Source organism: Schistocerca piceifrons, chromosome 3 (assembly GCF_021461385.2).
Source record: "Schistocerca piceifrons isolate TAMUIC-IGC-003096 chromosome 3, iqSchPice1.1, whole genome shotgun sequence".
Lineage (NCBI taxonomy): Eukaryota > Metazoa > Arthropoda > Insecta > Orthoptera > Acrididae > Schistocerca > Schistocerca piceifrons.
Genome location: NC_060140.1, coordinates 956,047,839 through 956,054,275, shown reverse-complemented (window position 1 = coordinate 956,054,275; position 6,437 = coordinate 956,047,839). Strand labels below are relative to the sequence as shown.

The following is a 6,437-nucleotide window of genomic DNA, read 5'->3' as shown; positions in this document are numbered from 1 at the left end:
CTGCCATACCTGCCGACGATTGTCATCCGGAGTAGCGCAGAACGGCGATCCATCGCTGGACACGGTGTGACGTCGGTCATCAACGGTCCAGGCTTTCCGGTCGCGGCATCACCCCAAATGCAGCCGTTTGTCTTCCGGTGTTACCGACAGCCAATACTCGGGGCGGTAATTCACGAGTCCGGTTGCTACTGGTATGGGACGACAGAAATGTTGCAGAATGTTCTCGGATGTGAGGCACAGATGAGAAGGCGTTACGATCTGCTGGGTGCACATTACGGTGGTCATTGCTTGTGGTGGTCAGACGTCGTCAGAAATTCAACACAGCTACTGTGACATTTGAATGCCCCAAAAACCTGAATATTACATTATTCTATCAGCTTTCAAACTCTGTCAGGTGCTGATTATGCTGTCTCGCAAGAGTACGCGGCATCTGCGTGTCATTTACAGTGATCACTCAACATCTGACGCAGTTCACTCCCATATATACCCTATCGGGCCTGGTAACAACTCTAAAGGCGACAATACCAATCCACTCTGGTGGCCGTCCACAGAGAATTTCCACTCCAGTCTTTCAAATACTCGCTGATTGTGTGTAAGTGTCCGGAGCTGATAATATCGTCAGTGAGCGTCTTTAAGCAAAAAGGAATTACGTCGACATCCGACCCTGTCTTCTGGGTTGCGCACTTTTGAGCAGATCCATTATATTTGATGAGCAGAAAAAATTTGCTCCCATTGGTGTTAAAGGAGCAGTTAATCGTGTTATCAGAGATTCGGTTCTCTTTTGACGCTGGTGTTCAATATTTTCCAGAAACTAGACACCGACTTCATATTGTGGAGTAGTGGAAGATGCTGACATCCCTTTGTTACTTACACTGCAATGGACACCCTTGAATGTCACTCAGTCTGCAGATGTTTTTCACATCCCACGCGAGGTCCAATTTCATGCACAATTTTAAAACATTTTGCTGCATTGTCCGCAAAGTTTAGGATATTAAGACGTTTTCCGCTCTCGGTTCTTGTTCTTCAGATGTTTAACGTGATTACGTACTAAAACCATTTTTCTTATTGTTGACTGTGGTGACCGATGAGTTGATTTCCTTTGCCACTAGCGGCCCAAGCGCAGAAAGGAATATCAGTCCGCTTTCTCAGACATACGATGTGGAAGTCCACTTACTGCCTTTATTTTATTTCCATGTCGTTTGAGATTCTTATCGTAGAAATGGCTAACTTTCTCAGAAAATTTCACCATGGATTTATTTACTTTCCATCTCCTTTCAAATGAGTGGAATTTCACTTCTTGGTGCTGGCGACTTTTACTTGGTTTGCATCTTTAGAATCAAATCACGATCTTCTGTTTACATCTCATATTGTGAAAATATTTCACTTCCATGCACGTGTAAAGTCGCACAACTGCAATGTAATGCGTACCGGTTTCTGCCAATAGCGGGCTAGTCGCATTTCGTTCCTACCTAAAGTCGTGAGCACAGCATCATAGACGGCAAGCTAGCCACGAACCTCGAAACATTAACAACTGAAAGGCCGGATTCTTATCACAGTGAAACTGCGTCAAATTCCTCCCGCGATTCGTTATCAAAACTAAATAGGTGTGTAACCTCCCCCTTCATAATCGGCCTACTGGACTGTAATATCACAGACCGTGATCGCATATGACTAGTGAAAATTTACCGCAGCAAAATAATTCCGGTTGGTTGGAGGAAAGTGTACAACAGACTCTTCTGTAGAAAGAATCTATTCTAAACTTGTTAAATGATGAAGATAATTTTGAAATGAGTGGAATTGCTCACGAACGTCACAGGGGAAAAGGGTACCGCCTAATATTTACTACAAAAGTCACTGATAACACAATGGAAACACTGATTAACTAAAAAGGGGATAATTAGACAGTCACCAGCCCGCTAAGGCAATGAATCTCCAGAATCTTGAGAAAGATACGGCAGACAAATTTGAGCAAATAATCGCTGGCGTGGCCACACAAGATTGTCACGCTTTTCCACAGCGCAACAGTTCACGAGAAAATAAATGAATCAGAAAGCACTGAGTTTACTTATTCTGAAATATTAAATTTTCAAAGTAAAGTTAAATGGAGTTACTGGTTAAATGAATGACTGGCTTAACTTAAACTCTGTTACGTAAAAATAAATACTTTCAGTAACCTCGGTGTAACGTAACGCAAAATTTAGAAAAAGACAAGCAATTTACTTTCGATTAATGAAAGATTGAACTGAATTTACTTTAAGCAAATGAGCAGTTGGTTTTAATTTTGAAGTAACAACAATATAATACATACCAAGTGAGCAGAAGTCACTCGGTAAGCTAAATATAGAATAAATGAAATTGCGCTCTCTTAATTTGTGCTGTATCTTTAATTGATAGTTTTGCCAGTGAAATTTTACTTTACTTCATGTAGCCTCTGTCATGGAATACAAGAATGAACAGTTACTGAGGCAGAAAATTTAGACGGAAACTGGTCATTAGCGAGCACACAAAACAGGTAGCAAATATTTAATCAATTTTCATATTCTTACAACACTCGGTGATTGCTTGGAAAGGAAAGGGATCCTACTTGGTAATAATGTCTGAGTACAATGACAACACAGGTGCTCCACAAGTTTTAACTATTGCAAGTTAGCCGGCCGGAGTGGCCGAGCGGTTCTAGGCGCTACAGTCTGGAACCGCGCGACCTCTACGGTCGCAAGTTCGAATCCTACCTCGGGCATGGGTGTGTGTGATGTCCTTAGGTTAGTTAGGTTTAAGTAGTTCTAAGTTCTAGGGGACCGATGACCTTAGAAGATAAGTCCCATAGTGCTCAGAGCCATTTGAACCATATTGCAAGTTTTTGCTGGGCAGTATCAACGTAACAGACAGCTTTATTTCTGCCAGTACCTCGTCTAGGGGCGTGAGTCGTGCTTGGGTAGCTCAGTTGGTAGAGCGCTTGCCCGCAAAAGGCAAAGGTCCCGAGTTCGAGTCTCGGTCCGGCACACAGTTTTAATCTGCCAGGAAGTTTCAGTATCAACGTAAGTTTATAATTTTTCACTTAACAGTCTTACGATGTAGTAGCTGTGCGGACGACGAAGAATGTAGCTGACGACAATGTTGAGCTGCAGTTGTTGGTGCTACTGATGTTCGATGAGAACCACGAGTCGCCTGCAGAGCCACGGATAATTATGGGACAGGCAACAGTTGGAATTGCAGCTCCCTCCGACTGTCCACTCCTACCGAGCTCCCAATACCCGCGGGTTAACAAATCTGGCGCGCACACACCGGCGCGAGCATAGCTGCAGACCGCGTCTGCGGTAGCGCCCAACAAACACTTCCGCACTCTTTCATGACTCTAGGCTGCTCTGCCCCCTCTCTGCTCTCAACGCGACAGAGATAAACAACGGCACAGCAGCTACCAATTCGTCGTTGCTATCGGTACATTCCCTTAGTTAGTACCCAGCAATTACAATATTTTCATTATAATTATAATCAATTATACACAGTCAAAAATAAATACACTATAAGCCGTTCATCATAAGAATAAACCTGATGTAAACAAAAACGTAAACTGTTGTTGTTACGCTGTTGGAAGTAGGTCGACTTATGTATTAGATATCTTATTACTGAGTTACGTTAAATGTAACTTTAAGATAAGCAAATGTATTAACAGCCATCAACGGTTTTCTTAATCACGCTTTAGCGACGTAGTTTTTATTTAAAAATCGTGTACAGTCACAGCCTCTGCGGCGTTGTGCTTTGACTATCGCGCTGTTAATGCGCAGTAGGAAAATGGCTGAGGTTCCTTTCTGTGCCGCAGTGAAACACGCCAGTGAAACACGGCTAAAAAGTGTCAAGAAATAAGCTGTTCTTAATGATTTTCGTAACTTCACGGAGATAATCGGCTCTGAAGTTTTCCCAGTGTTGCATATAATGCAGTTGTTTAACAAATTCCTGATAAATGTGTAGCGTAACGGTAGCGTAATGGAATAACACCCAAATGCGGTTATTTGTGCTTTGGTTCAAATCTCCCCAACACCATTTTTTTCTCGTTCAATTTGAAATACCTACGTCTCGTAATTATAAAACTCATAATTATTTTTTATGAATAATGCACGTCTTCTTCTTTCTAATTACATATTGGACGCGAAATGCCTGTTTCCATTCCAAATACAGATTTTTAACTATCGATGTTTTATGAAAGACTGTTCATAAAAGTATTTTAAATTAAGACACTTACAAAAATGAAAAACCAAATCTCTCCATTTGGACTATGTCCAACGTTTTATAACACAGAGATAGATAATTACCGTAGAAACATGAAAAACAATCATTTTCGCAGCATGGAGCACATCATACAAATGCTGCATTTTTACATTTGCTGCTGTACCATTACAATATGAACGCGACAGAACTGACATGGAGCCAAGCTGCGGGATTTGGCCTAAACACTGTTAAGCTGACAGACGCATTGCAACCAACTCACGCAGCTTTTTCACACATCACTGCCGAACGTCGGCGGGATATGCAGTAGAACAGCTCGTCTTCAAAGAAGAAGAGAAAATGCTGCGCCTTGGCTGGCTTCGTTGATTCTGTTGATGATGGGTTCGCTATCAACGCAGCAGGTGACACTTCCAGAGCTGAAATGTATTTCTTGGATTCGGGTAAGGAAGGAGCTATGAGATTACCAGACGACTGACTGTAAGTAATACCTTCAGTGGCTTCAATATTGAACTATACGGTGAAATCCTTCAGTACCTCTTACGTTATACACAGCTTATGCAGAAAAATTACGCTGTGGTTAAGTCAGATGTTTTCATCATTCTTGTTTTTAATTACATTGTACGTTAACTAAAAACGACAACGTGTTGCGGTTTTCGTGTAGTCTTACAGGGTATTGTGGGAGATTTGAACTGTATTATTTTATTTTGCTTAAGAATTAAATTACATTCGGAGCTGCATTGTTCCTCTGCTCATCTGTTTTTACGTTTGAACTGCAGCTGGCCACGTCACTGCAGGCTAGCTGTACCATCTGAACGGCCAGTTCTGTCCGAGTTAAATGCGACGGTAAAGCTGTTGTCCCCTATTATCGCTAAGTCTATGTGCGAGTAACGCACAGTGCAAAACGTACCCTTATTATCGTACTTGACAGTACTCGAGACAGCTTGGCCGCAGTCCCACGTGAAACGGAAATCCAATGTGGTTCCAGAAAACGCGGAGGAATATAAAAAAAATGGTTCAAATGGCTCTGAGCACTATGGGACTCAACTGCTGAGGTCATTAGTCCCCTAGAACTTAGAACTACTTAAACCTAACTAACCTAAGGACATCACAAACATCCATGCCCGAGGCAGGATTCGAACCTGCGACCGTAGCGGTCTTGCGGTTCCAGACTGCAGCGCCTTTAACCGCACGGCCACTTCGGCCGGCGCGGAAGAATATATACTGCAATGTTTACGTCAGGTTTATTCTTATGATGCACGAATTATCGTGGATCGATTACGTACTAAATATAGTTTATGTAACGCAGCTTACATCTTTAGAATCAAAAGTACAGTGAAAGTTGTAACGTCTCCTTTGAAAAACTATAAATGACTGTGCTGGTAAATTTCTACGTTAATTGATTTTCAAACAGCTCAGGAAAACTGAACGTCCTCAGACATTTCTCTCTTTCCTTTTTCTGATCATCACTAAACTGACACACAATATTTTTAGCGCAACGCAACATTACTTTGAATAATCCCTACAAAAGAATGTCCCTGACTAACAATACGCTATACCTTTCATGAATCACTTACCTCATAAAAATTTTCGTTACTCGAACTACTGCAGTACAGCGAGCGCAAGTACTGCCAGCTTAATAAAAGATTCTAACTACTGAACGCACTACCTATTGATTGTCATAGTTAGCAAATGGAAGATTTTGATAGAGAACAAACAATGTATTTATCTTAATAGCGTTCGAAAGTCAAATATATATATAAAATTTTGTGACATCCAATTAAACAAATTTCCTTTTTCTGACGGACACGCGTCCAGATCGTGCTCACGTAGTAATCTCTCAAAACGCCGCCATCTCTCTCCCCACATCCACCACTGCTGGCGGCTCACCTCAAACTGCGCAACGCTACGCGCTGTTCACATCCAACTGCCTAACACTACAATAGCGAATATTCGAACAATGCCAACAAGCCACAGACTGCACACAGCACAGCCAGTGATTTTCATACAGAGCACTACGTGGCGTTACCAACATAAAAACCTAAACAGCCTACTTACAAAGTTATCAACGGATACTAAACTGCGAATGTTTTGCATGGTGCAGATTGTATTTTATCTGCATTTTCGGTGTTACAGGTTTTCTTCCTCTAATTGTCTCTCTTTCGAAGATGCTTTAAGCCATAATTAAGCAGTTAAAACAGTGTAAATAAATTTCTGGA

The 6,437-nt window shown here is 41.7% G+C and overlaps 1 non-coding gene across 1 annotated transcript; it reads left to right on the top strand.

The window, feature by feature from the left end:
• The first annotated feature begins 2,925 nt into the window (after positions 1 to 2,925).
• On the top strand, positions 2,926 to 3,000 carry Trnal-caa. Its single transcript has one exon. It is a non-coding gene; the product is annotated as a tRNA-Leu (tRNA).
• Positions 3,001 to 6,437: the final 3,437 nt, after the last annotated feature.